Here is a 13,690-nt window from a genome sequence, read left to right as displayed (position 1 = left end):
GCAAATTTTCGCGTATGAGTATGTGAGCCACGTGCTGTTAAATTAACGTTTTCTTTCCGTCGTTTCTCCAAGCAGGCCATCCTGTAGTATGTCCCGACTTTGCTCGGCTGACGCGAAAGCTGACGCTTGGAATTCATCCTTATCAAAAGGAGAAGCGCTATAAACGGCTGTGAGAGGAGAGGTGTGGCGAGGTACCAAAACGACAGGCAAACCGCGAAATTTTCTGCTCCTCCTTCCTAAAGAAAAAAAACGGACGCAGTCGGTAGGACTCGAACCTACGTTTCCAGAGGGAATCTGATTTCTAGTCAGACGCCTTAACCACTTTATCTTATTAAACTTTATTAAATATTAATTTTTTGCTACCTACTGCGCTACCGAGGCACGTTGCAACAAACGTCCCAGGAAACTTGGTAAGTCCCACATATTAGAGATAGACAGTTCGCGCTTCCTCAAGAATCTGCTGTGTTGCTACACGTGCTTTCCCGACTGGCTAGATTAAACAGCTGCCGCAGCTTTTTCAACGGAAAGCAGCACTGCCTGAGGTTACAGTACATCGCCCTTGCGGCACCTGGACACAGCGGCCTGCAGGGCCAGGCCGACGCTAGAGTTCAGAAATAGCACGCGACCGTCCAAGTACGGCCTCTTGCGTGCTGCGTGTTTGGTTCTTCTCACAGCGAATCCTGCTACACATTCCTGAGGCTGACGCAGCTCAAGCGAACAATCGGCGCGGCGGCATTATAGCGAGAACAGCAAAACGATGCATCGGCCGGGAATCGAACCCGGGCCGCCCGCGTGGTAGGCGAACAACCTACCACTTTTTTAGTTGCTGTTCTCATTTTGTTAGTTGCATTTGTTGCGGGCGGACGTCCGATGACGTCCGTCCTTGCCGACCACATTCCCGAGCATCTGTCTGCAGGGAAAGTGGGATTGCCACCCAGCGACGTCGGATACGACCGAAAAAAGTGCTACACACGCAGTGTCCCCCACTACACTGCCTTATAGCGACCGCTCATCACTATCGTGTGAGTAACGTTGCGGCCGCGGCGACGAGTCTTGCCCAAAGACGCAGCGTGCGTGAAGGCGCTACCCGAATGCGTGTGGATGCACCCTCCTACCTCGTAAAGCGCCTACAGCTACTATCACCGTGGGCCGCTGCCGGCGGGCGCGAAGCCGACACTGCGCGACGTTGCGAGCAGCGGCTGTGCGGTGGTCGTGTAATGGTGAGCATAGTTGCCTTCCAAGCAGTTGAGCCGGGTTCGATTCCCGGCCACCGCAACGGGCGCAAATTTTCGCGTATGAGTATGTGAGCCACGTGCTGTTAAATTAACGTTTTCTTTCCGTCGTTTCTCCAAGCAGGCCATCCTGTAGTATGCCCCGACTTGTCCCGACTTTGCTCGGCTGACGCGAAAGCTGACGCTTGGAATTCGCCCTTATCAAAAGGACAGGCGCTATAAACGGCTGTGAGAGGAGAGGTGTGGCGAGGTACCAAAACGACAGGCAAACCGCGAAATTTTCTGCTCCTCCTTCCTAAAGAAAAAAAAACGGACGCAGTCGGTAGGACTCGAACCTACGCTTCCAGAGGGAATCTGATTTCTAGTCAGACGCCTTAACCACTTTATCTTTTTAAATATTAATTTTTTGCTACCTACTGCGCTACCGAGGCACGATGCAACAAACGTCCCAGGAAACTTGGTAAGTCCCACATATTAGAGATAGACAGTTCGCGCTTTCTCAAGAATCTGCTGTGTTGCTACACGTGCTTTCCCGACTGGCTAGATTAAACTGCTGCCGCAGCTTTTTCAACGGAAAGCAGCACTGCCTGAGGTTACAGTACATCGCCCTTGCGGCACCTGGACACAGCGGCCTGCAGGGCCAGGCCGACGCTAGAGTTCAGAAATAGCAGACGACCGTCCAAGTACGGCCTCTTGCGTGCTGCGTGTTTGGTTCTTCTCACAGCGAATCCTGCTACACATTCCTGAGGCTGACGCAGCTCAAGCGAACAATCGGCGCGGCGGCATTATAGCGAGAACAGCAAAACGATGCATCGGCCCGGAATCGAACCCGGGCCGCCCGCGTGGTAGGCGAACAACCTACCACTTTTTTAGTTGCTGTTCTCATTTTGTTAGTTGCATTTGTTGCGGTCGGACGTCCGATGACGTCCGTGCTTGCCGACCACATTCCCGAGCAGCTGTCTGCAGGGAAAGTGGGATTGCCACCCAGCGACGTCGGATACGACCGAAAAAAGTGCTACACACGCAGAGTCCCCAACTACACTGCCTTATAGCGACCGCTCATCACTATCGTGTGAGTAACGTTGCGGCCGCGGCGACGAGTCTTGCCCAAAGACGCAGCGTGCGTGGAGGCGCTACCCGAATGCGTGTGGATGCACCCTCCTACCTCGTAAAGCGCCTACAGCTTCTATCACCGTGGGCCGCTGCCGGCGGGTGCGAAGCCGACACAGCGCGACGTTGCGAGCAGCGGCTGTGCGGTGGTGGTGTAATGGTGAGCATAGTTGCCTTCCAAGCAGTTGATCCGGGTTCGATTCCCGGCCACCGCAACGGGCGCAAAATTTCACGTATTAGTATGTGAGCCACTTGCTGTTAAATTAACGTTTTCTTTCCGTCGTTTCTCCAAGCAGGCCATCCTGTAGTATGTCCCGACTTGTCCCGACTTTGCTCGTCCGACGCGAAAGCTGACGCTTGGAATTCGCCCTTATCAAAAGGACAGGCGCTATAAACGGCTGTGAGAGGAGAGGTGTGGCGAGGTACCAAAACGACAGGCAAACCGCGAAATTTTCTGCTCCTCCTTCCTAAAGAAAAAAAACGGACGCAGTCGGTAGGACTCGAACCTACGCTCCCAGAGGGAATCTGATTTCTAGTCAGACGCCATAACCACTTTATCTTATTAAACTTTATTAAATATTAATTTTTGCTACCTACTGCGCTACCGAGGCACGTTGCAACAAACGTCCCAGGAAACTTGGTAAGTCCCACATATTAAAGATAGACAGTTCGCCCTTTCTCAAGAATCTGCTGTGTTGCTACACGTGCTTTCCCGACTGGCTAGATTAAACTGCTGCCGCAGCTTTTTCAACGGAAAGCAGCACTGCCTGAGGTTACAGTACATCGCCCTTGCGGCACCTGGACACAGCGGCCTGCAGGGCCAGGCCGACGCTAGAGTTCAGAAATAGCACGCGACCGTCCAAGTACGGGCTCTTGCGTGCTGCGTGTTTGGTTCTTCTCACAGCGAATCCTGCTACACATTCCTGAGGCTGACGCAGCTCAAGCGAACAATCGGCGCGGCGGCATTATAGCGAGAACAGCAAAACGATGCATCGGCCGGGAATCGAACCCGGGCCGCCCGCGTGGTAGGCGAACAACCTACCACTTTTTTAGTTGCTGTTCTCATTTGGTTAGTTGCATTTGTTGCGGGCGGACGTCCGATGACGTCCGTGCTTGCCAACCACATTCCCGAGCAGCTGTCTGCAGGGAAAGTGGGATTGCCACCCAGCGACGTCGGATACGCCGAAAAAAGTGCTACACACGCCGAGTCCCCCACTACACTGCCTTATAGCGACCGCTCATCACTATCGTGTGAGTAACGTTGCGGCCGCGGCGACGAGTCTTGCCCAAAGACGCAGCGTGCGTGGAGGCGCTACCCGAATGCGTGTGGATGCACCCTCCTACCTCGTAAAGCGCCTACAGCTACTATCACCGTGGGCCGCTGCCGGTGGGCGCGAAGCCGACACAGCGCGACGTTGCGAGCAGCGGCTGTGCGGTGGTGGTGTAATGGTGAGCATAGTTGCCTTCCAAGCAGTTGGTCCGGGTTCGATTCCCGGCCACCGCAAAGGGCGCAAATTTTCGCGTATGAGTATGTGAGCCACTTGCTGTTAAATTAACGTTTTCTTTCCGTCGTTTCTCCAAGCAGGCCATCCTGTAGTATGTCCTGACTTTGCTCAGCTGACGCGAAAGCTGACGCTTGGAATTCGCCCTTATCAAAAGGACAGGCGCTATAAACGGCTGTGAGAGGAGAGGTGTGGCGAGGTACCAAAACGACAGGCAAACCGCGAAATTTTCTGCTCCTCCCTCCTAAAGAAGAAAAACCGACGCAGTCGTTAGGACTCGAACCTATGCTCCCAGAGGGAATCTGATTTCTAGTCAGACGCCTTAACCACTTTATCTTATTAAACTTTATTAAATATTAATTTTTTACTACCTACTGCGCTACCGAGGCACGTTGCAACAAACGTCCCACGAAACTTGGTAAGTCCCACATATTAGAGATAGACAGTTCGCGCTTTCTGAAGAATCTGCTGTGTTGCTACACGTGCTTTCCCGACTGGCTAGATTAAACTGCTGCCGCAGCATTTTCAACGGAAAGCAGCACTGCCTGAGGTTACAGTACATCGCCCTTGCGGCACCTGGACACAGCGGCCTGCAGGGCCAGGCCGACGCTAGAGTTCAGAAATAGCACGCGACCGTCCAAGTACGTCCTCTTGCGTGCTGCGTGTTTGGTTCTTCTCACAGCGAATCCTGCTACACATTCCTGAGGCTGACGCAGCTCAAGCGAACAATCGGCGCGGCGGCATTATAGCGAGAACAGCAAAACGATGCATCGGCCGGGAATCGAACCCGGGCCGCCCGCGTGGTAGGCGAACAACCTACCACTTTTTTAGTTGCTGTTCTCATTTGGTTAGTTGCATTTGTTGCGGGCGGACGTCCGATGACGTACGTGCTTGCCGACCACATTCCCGAGCAGCTGTCTGCAGGGAAAGTGGGATTGCCACCCAGCGACGTCGGATACGACCGAAAAAAGTGCTACACACGCAGAGTCCCCCACTACACTGCCTTATAGCGACCGCTCATCACTATCGTGTGAGTAACGTTGCGGCCGCGGCGACGAGTCTTTCCCAAAGACGCAGCGTACGTGGAGGCGCTACCCGAATGCGTGTGGATGCACCCTCCTACCTCGTAAAGCGCCTACAGCTACTATCACGTGGGCCGCTGCCGGCGGGCGCGAAGCCGACACAGCGCGACGTTGCGAGCAGCGGCTGTGCGGTGGTGGTGTAATGGTGAGCATAGTTGCCTTCCAAGCAGTATCCGGGTTCGATTCCCAGCCATCGCAACGGGCGCAAATTTTCGCGTATGAGTATGTGAGCCACTTGCTGTTAAATTAACGTTTTCTTTCCGTCGTTTCTCCAAGCAGGCCATCCTGTAGTATGTCCCGACTTGTCCCGACTTTGCTCGGCTGACGCGAAAGCTGACGCTTGGAATTCGCCCTTATCAAAAGGACAGGCGCTATAAACGGCTGTGAGAGGAGAGGTGTGGCGAGGTACCAAAACGACAGGCAAACCGCGAAATTTTCTGCTCCTCCTTCCTAAAGAAAAAAACGGACGCAGTCGGTAGGACTCGAACCTACGCTCCAAGAGGGAATCTGATTTCTAGTCAGACGCCTTAACCACTTTATCTTATTAAACTTTATTAAATATTAATTTTTTGCTACCTACTGCGCTACTGAGGCACGTTGCAACAAACGTCCCAGGAAACTTGGTAAGTCCCACATATTAGAGATAGACAGTTCGCGCTTTCTCAACAATCTGCTGTGTTGCTACACGTTCTTTCCCGACTGGCTAGATTAAACTGCTGCCGCAGCTTTTTCAACGGAAAGCAGCACTGCCTGAGGTTACAGTACATCGCCCTTGCGGCACCTGGACACAGCGGCCTGCAGGGCCAGGCCGACGCTAGAGTTCAGAAATAGCACGCGACCGTCCAAGTACGGCCTCTTGCGTGCTGCGTGTTTGGTTCTTCTCACAGCGAATCCTGCTACACATTCCTGAGGCTGACGCAGCTCAAGCGAACAATCGGTGCGGCGGCATTATAGCGAGAACAGCAAAACGATGCATCGGCCGGGAATCGAACCCGGGCCGCCCGCGTGGTAGGCTAACAACCTACCACTTTTTTAGTTGCTGTTCTGATTTTGTTAGTTGCATTTGTTGCGGGCGGACGTCCGATGACGTCCGTGCTTGCCGAGCACATTCCCGAGCAGCTGTCTGCAGGGAAAGTGGGATTGCCACCCAGCGACGTCGGATACGACCGAAAAAAGTGCTACACACGCCGAGTCCCCCACTACACTGCCTTATAGCGACCGCTCATCACTATCGTGTGAGTAACGTTGCGGCCGCGGCGACGAGTCCTGCCCAAAGACGCAGCGTGCGTGGAGGCGCTACCCGAATGCGTGTGGATGCACCCTCCTACCTCGTAAAGCGCCTACAGCTACTATCACCGTGGGCCGCTGCCGGCGGGTGCGAAGCCGACACAGCGCGACGTTGCGAGCAGCGGCTGTGCGGTGGTGGTGTAATGGTGAGCATAGTTGCCTTCCAACGCATTCCGGCTCTAGCTGTCTGCGCGTTAGGACGTGTCCGCCGTTGCTCCGTGTACGTTAGTGGTGACGCCAAGACCTGAGTTTTAGTTTGTTGTTGTTTGTGAATTTCTGTGTTTCTACGTGACTGGTGTCATTGTGCAAAGTTTCTGTGTGTTTTCGTCCGTTATAACGGTTCTGTTTTGGAGGAATTTCGGTTTATTGCCGGGATCTCCTCGTAACTGACGAAAAATGGCTGGAATTGTCCGGAAGAATACCCTGGTTTTCTCCTTCGAGAAGGAAACACGTGCAGTGCAACCTACGGCTTTGGAAATCCATGACTGGCTGACCGACGTAATTGGAGTAAGTTCTGATTCCGTACATACCACTCAATTAGATGCTGACAAATACTGTGTTTTTGTCAAATTTTTTAATCCCGTGGATGTTGAGAAGCTGTTGTTGAAGTGGGGTAGTGTTGCTGAATTTGTGCATAGAGATGGGTGTAAAAGTAGTGTTTCGATTCGGAAAGCGGATATCACGTATAAAACTGTAAGAGTGCTCAACATTCCCATTGAAGTAGATAATCAGCTGATTAAAGAGGCACTTTCGAAATACGGGGAGATCCAGTCCATTGTCAACGAAAGGTGGTCAAAATTGTATAAATTGCAGTGTTTCAATGGCATACGATCAGTAGAAATGGAAGTTAAAGCCAATATACCATCCTTCCTTTCTATTGCTGGTCATAAAGCGCATATCGTCTACTCAGGGCAGTTTCAGACATGTAATATTTGTAATGAAACGGGTCATTTCCGTCAAGACTGTCCCCGCCGTGTCTATGTCCTTAAAAATAGCCTTACGCAGCGTCAGCGACTTACGCTTAATGATGTTCTGCCTAACAATCATCAACCTCCCCCGGCCAGTAATGATGGAGCTCGTACTTCTGATGTAACTGCCGTAAATGTCGCTGATTTTCCTCCCTTGCATGTAATTACCGATCGCAGTTCTTCTACCCATGAATGCGATCTGCAAACTAAAAAGAGACCTTTAGACATGACTGAAGACTGTTCTGACGATGCTACATCACAGTCCAACCGTAAACAAAAGCAATGCAGTGAGGGTGCGGGTGAGGACGTAGACAGTAAACATGTGGCGGTGACGCCAGCAGCAGAGGCCCTCCCGCCGCCAGCTGCTGTTGCCACAGCGTTAGAAGACATGGACGCGAAAACACAGGCTCCGATCACGGCGACACAGGAGTCGAGTTCTGAGGAACAGCAAGCGATGGATCGGACTCAGCCTTGCGAATCTACAGACACACAGCACTCCCTCCCCGTTGCACCGATGGAGGTCGCGGAAGGAACTGAAACTGGAACTAGACTTAACAAACAGGACTGTGTAGAGGCCACTTCCGCCCAATCGGCGCAAGTTGCGGATCACTCGCGGTCACACACTGCCACTGCAGAGGTTCAAAGACGCAGGCTAAAACCTCAACCGAACCTCAAAGCATCTCGTAATGCCGATAAACAAAAACTTGGAAAAGATGATGTGAAAGCCAAAAACGTATCATATGAAATAATTTCTGAAGTATCCCCCGAGAAAAACCCAAAGAAACTTGATGGTGCAAACCCCCACTGTAAAGATAAGTCTGACCCGGTAAAGAATCCGTCATTGAACTGACACAGCCAAGTCTAACTCGAGAAACGATACTGCTAAGTGCCACCATGTTCCTGCACAATTTCGGTGACAACGGAATTACCAATACGCCAAATTCGTAGCTGACTGTTTTTAGTATCATTTTTTTTTCTTCTTTTTCTTGTATTACCTCCAGGAGTAATTGATACTTTTCTCTGACAGTAGGGATTTTTTTTTCCTTATTTTCACAAGGAAGCTACATGTGCCAGGCATACACAATAACAACTATAAACATTAACAGGATTAAGTCAGAACCGAAGATTGCTGCTCTCAAGGATTTCCTTTACGAATCAGGAACTGACATAGCTTTGCTGCAAGAAGTCGCGATGCCTGACCTTAAGGTTGCAGGCTATGTAGAAATACTAAATATTTCACTCGAAACAAAAGTGGGGACAGCAATTTTAATCCGGGAAGGGATCCCTGAAACTGATGTCGAGAGACTGGACTCGGGCAGAGCAATCGGTCTTACAGTCTTTGACGTTACTATTATTAACCTGTATGCCCCGTCAGGGACCTCCAATAGACCGGAAAGGGCAAATTTTTTTAGAGAAGAAATAATATATCTATTACGGAAAAACCCGCCACAACTTTTAATTGGCGGCGATTTTAACTGTGTATTAAATAAAAAATTTTAATTGCTGTAACGAGTTGAAGCGGCTAGTTACGGATCTCAAACTCAGGGATACTTGGGAAATTAAATATCCCACTGTTGTTGCATATACGTACATAGCTACACAGTCCTGTAGCAGAATTGATAGGATATATGTGTCACAAGGTATGGAAAGAGCCTTAGTTAAAGTCGAGACAATTCCTGTATATTTCTCCGACCATTGCAGTATGCTGGCTTCTATCAATTTAAAGGCACAACCAACTCGCCGCTTCAGAAGTCAGTGGAAGCTGAACGTATCTTTGCTACAGGACAATGAGTTAGCCGATGTTGTCAACGAAACGTGGAACATGTGTTTGCGCTCGGTAGATCGCTATGTGACTGTTACGGACTGGTGGTGCAACAGGGCAAAACCAAAACTGCGGAGCGTTTTAATTCACTACAGTCTCCAACGATCCCGTGAACTCAAGAACACCATAGAATTTTATTATGCAATGTTACGGAACTTGTATGAACAGGCGAGCATTTCCGGCATTCGTTTGGATGACATTAAGAAAACTAAGGCCAAATTACTCCGCATTAAACAACAACAGCTGGAAGGACTAAAAGTAAAGTCGAAAGCCAAGTCATTATCAGGGGACGAAACTGCTTCCTTGTATCACCTCTTGCGACACGCAAAACATAGGAGTCGAACCTTTCTTGATGAGATCCAGACTCCGACCGGTCTGACCGTTACTTCACAGAAAGAGATCGTCAACGAGGTTTACCAGTATTACCACAATCTATATTCAGCCGGTCAGTTATGCGAAGAATCCTTTGAAGAATTTCTTGGCAGCGTAGTTCCTCAGCTGTCAGATGAGGACAATGAAGGACTTCTTACTGATTTCACTGAAGAGGATGTCCACGAAACCGTCCGCAAGTCTCCTTTACAAAAGTCACCGGGGCCGGATGGGTTGCCCATTGAATTTTATCTGCGATACTGGTCACTCATTGGAGCAAAGTTTACTCAAATGGCAAACGAGATTATCCAAGGAAAACCACTACCTGCTGCTATGAAAGAATGCACAATAGTACTAGTTCCAAAGACTACATCAAAGCGGAATCTACACAACTTTCGCCCTATTTCGTTGCTTAACTCCGACTATAAAATCATAGCTAGAATGTTAAATAACAGACTTTCACTTTTAGCCCAAAAAATAGTAAGTCAACATCAGTCATGTGTACCTGGCAGAACTATTTTCAAAAGTATTGCGGAATACAGGGATTTAATTGCCATCACCTCTGTGACGAACATCAAATGTGCCATTTGTTTTATTGATTTTCACAAAGCCTTCGACCGTGTGGATCACAGGTTCCTTCTTACAACAATGAGAAAAATCGGCTTTGACGAACGAGCTCTCAGTGTGGTCACGAACGTTGCGTTGGGATTCAGCGCAAGTATCTCTGTCAACTGTCAAAGAACTAAGCAGATCCAGATACGGCGCGGCGTTCCTCAGGGCAGCCCGCTTTCCATGCTTCTATTCGTCTTTTCCTTGGAGCCGCTACTCCGCAGTCTTCACGCCAACCTAACAGGTATTACGTTAGCAGGTCACAAAACAGTCACAAATGCATACGCTGATGATGTAGGCGTCGTATTACGGAACGTCGATGACATTTCCAAATTAGAACTGCTCCTTAAGAAGTACTGCAGCGTGTCGGGAGCTACCACCAATGCTAATAAGAGCAGATTTCTCAACCTGCGGGGTTTTCAACACGTAACTGTCACTTGGGCAACACCGGTCACTCAGTGCAAATCACTTGGAACGACTCTGACTACGTGTCCAATAAAAATGGCGGCCATTAATTGGAAAACTACATCCGGATACATTCAAGGAGCCATCAGAGAAAATCTGCACCGAACTTTAAATCAATTTCAGAGAATCCATTTAATTAATAACTGCCTCTTATCAAAAGCTTATTATACGGCGCAACTCTTTCCACTCCCCACCATGATCGCTGGAAAGATAATGTCACTCGTCACTAACTACCTATGGCGAGGTGAAGTGTTTAGAGTGACTGGGAGAACAGCTACCCTAGATCCCAGCAATGGCGGTCTGGGATTAACTGACATTAAGAACAAGGCCTCTGCTCTTTTCCTCAAACGGACCACTAGTCTTCTCAACGAAAACGCTACAAGCATTACAACTAAGTTATTTGAAATTCTTAGACCTGCAAGTCTCCACGCGCCAGTTGATGTGCAAAAAATTAATCCCCGTCTTCGTCATGTGCGTACATTTTTCGTCGATCTGAGTTATATCAATGGCGAACTAACTAATTTGCGGCAATTAACGGCCCGAGCAATTCTGTGTCTCAGAAAGAAAAATGAAGGGAAGAATAAAATAGAGGCAAAATATCCGCATTACGATTGGGCAACTATATGGAAGAACATTAACCTACGTGGTCTCTCCTCCGACGCAAAAACATCATGGTACAAATCGGTGAACAATATAGTTAGCACCAACGAACGTTTGCACTCAATCGGGATTAGCCAAACAAACCTTTGTCTCAAATGTAATCTCCTCGATACAACAGTACACAGATTCACGTGTGCAGGACATCTGCAAAACTGGAAATGGTTGAGAGACCAATTGGCCTTCCTGACAAGATCGTCCACCGAAAATTTTCAGCCTCAGACACTTCTCCGGCCACAGATACTGTATTTCCCTGCCACCAAAAATAACTCAATTCATTGGTTAATGGGAAACTACGTTAGCTATGTCATTAATAACTTAGGGACTGACAATATCATTGATTTTCATATGTACCTGAAAAATGAATATGATAGAGTAGTTAAATATCCAGGCCATAAAACGATGTACGGCAACATGCTCAAAATTGTCTTTGAGTGACTGGGAATCGGATGACGGCGAAGAGCAAACAAAAGACTTTCTTTTATACAACGATAATCGGAGAAGCGAAGAACACTACATGATTCAGTTCACCTTAAAATTTTAAGTAGCAACAAATGAAGGGAGTCCCGAATTTTATTTCCCACATTCATTACGACAAGAAATTCATTTATTTAACGATTATCCTCAATCAGCGCTTCAATTCAAATTTTTTTTCAATTATGAGGCCTAGCCAAGATCGGCAATTAATAATTAAACATTAAAACCACGCTATAAATGGACATTCCGCCATTAGGTGACGGATGAGGGTCGGCATTGAGGCCAGGCCTAAGCATTTTTTGACCCCTGCCCTCCTTGCCGACGCTTATCTGACACAGAAAGCTATATTAAAAAAAAAATAATAAAAACTAAAAAAAAATAAAAATAAAGTTGGTAGGCCGTACGCTTTGCTAACGAAAAAACAAGCGCCTCAAAAAAAAAAAAAAAAAAAGCAGTTGATCCGGAAAAATAAAAAAAAAAGTGGCGCAATTGGTTAGCGCACGGTACTTATAAGGCAGTAGCCGTGAGCAATGCCGGGGTTGTGAGTTCGAGCCTCACCTGGGGCATACTTTTATTTCGTAGCAGCTGACTCGGAAAGCATCGGGACGCTAGATTCGAGATGAATCACCTACTTGAGAAGAATAAGTGTGCGTGCGTTGTGCGTATCGTTTGCGTATAAAAAAAAAAAAAAAAAAAAAAGCAGTTGATCCGGGTTCGATTCCCGGCCACCGCAACGGGCGCAAATTTTCGCGTATGAGTATGTGAGCCACTTGCTGTTAAATTAACGTTTTCTTTCCGTCGTTTCTCCAAGCAGGCCATCCTGTAGTATGTCCCGACTTGTCCCGACTTTGCTCGGCTGGCGCGAAAGCTGACGCTTGGAATTAGCCCTTATCAAAAGGACAGGCGCTATAAACGGCTGTGAGAGGAGTGGTGTGGCGAGGTACCAAAACGACAGGCAAACCGCGAAATTTTCTGCTCCTCCTTCCTAAAGAAAAAAAACGGACGCAGTCGGTAGGACTCGAACCTACGCTCCCAGAGGGAATCTGATTTCTAGTCAGACGCCTTAACCACTTTATCTTATTAAACTTTATTAAATATTAATTTTTTGCTACCTACTGCGCTACCGAGGCACGTTGCAACAAACGTCCCAGGAAACTTGGTAAGTCCCACATATTAGAGATAGACAGTTCGCGCTTTCTCAACAATCTGCTGTGTTGCTACACGTGCTTTCCCGACTGGCTAGATTAAACTGCTGCCGCAGCTTTTTCAACGGAAAGCAGCACTGCCTGAGGTTACAGTACATCGCCCTTGCGGCACCTGGACACAGCGGCCTGCAGGGCCAGGCCGACGCTAGAGTTCAGGAATAGCACGCGACCGTCCAAGTACGGCCTCTTGCGTGCTGCGTGTTTGGTTCTTCTCACAGCGAATCCTGCTACACATTCCTGAGGCTGACGCAGCTCAAGCGAACAATCGGCGCGGCGGCATTATAGCGAGAACAGCAAAACGATGCATCGGCCGGGAATCGAACCCGGGCCGCCCGCGTGGTAGGCGAACAACCTACCACTTTTTTAGTTGCTGTTCTCATTTTGTTAGTTGCATTTGTTGCGGGCGGACGTTCGATGACGTCCGTGCTTGCCGACCACATTCCCGAGCAGCTGTCTGCAGGGAAAGTGGGATTGCCACCCAGCGACGTCGGATACGACCGAAAAAAGTGCTACACACGCCGAGTCCCCCACTACACTGCCTTATAGCGACCGCTCATCACTATCGTGTGAGTAACGTTGCGGCCGCGGCGACGAGTCCTGCCCAAAGACGCAGCGAGCGTGGAGGCGCTACCCGAATGCGTGTGGATGCACCCTCCTACCTCGTAAAGCGCCTACAGCTACTATCACCGTGGGCCGCTGCCGGCGGGCGCGAAGCCGACACAGCGCGACGTTGCGAGCAGCGGCTGTGCGGTGGTGGTGTAATGGTGAGCATAGTTGCCTTCCAAGCAGTTGATCCGGGTTCGATTCCCGGCCACCGCAACGGGCGCAAATTTTCGCGTATGAGTATGTGAGCCACTTGCTGTTAAATTAACGTTTTCTTTCCGTCGTTTCTCCAAGCAGGCCAT

At 49.2% G+C, this 13,690-nt stretch overlaps 4 non-coding genes across 4 annotated transcripts; all 4 read left to right on the top strand.

Moving 5' to 3' along the window:
• The first annotated feature begins 1,203 nt into the window (after nt 1-1,203).
• On the top strand, nt 1,204-1,275 carry Trnag-ucc (transfer RNA glycine (anticodon UCC)). Its single transcript has one exon. It is a non-coding gene; the product is annotated as a tRNA-Gly (tRNA).
• Nucleotides 1,276-2,485: 1,210 nt separating this feature from the next.
• On the top strand, nt 2,486-2,557 carry Trnag-ucc (transfer RNA glycine (anticodon UCC)). The gene has a single exon. It is a non-coding gene; the product is annotated as a tRNA-Gly (tRNA).
• Nucleotides 2,558-3,774: 1,217 nt separating this feature from the next.
• On the top strand, nt 3,775-3,846 carry Trnag-ucc (transfer RNA glycine (anticodon UCC)). Its single transcript has one exon. It is a non-coding gene; the product is annotated as a tRNA-Gly (tRNA).
• A 9,686-nt stretch (nt 3,847-13,532) lies between these two features.
• Trnag-ucc (transfer RNA glycine (anticodon UCC)) lies at nt 13,533-13,604 on the top strand. The gene has a single exon. It is a non-coding gene; the product is annotated as a tRNA-Gly (tRNA).
• Nucleotides 13,605-13,690: the final 86 nt, after the last annotated feature.

Source organism: Schistocerca cancellata, chromosome 4 (assembly GCF_023864275.1).
Source record: "Schistocerca cancellata isolate TAMUIC-IGC-003103 chromosome 4, iqSchCanc2.1, whole genome shotgun sequence".
NCBI lineage: Eukaryota > Metazoa > Arthropoda > Insecta > Orthoptera > Acrididae > Schistocerca > Schistocerca cancellata.
The sequence above is the reverse complement of the archived record's forward strand: the minus strand, read 5'-3'. Positions and strand labels throughout refer to the sequence as shown.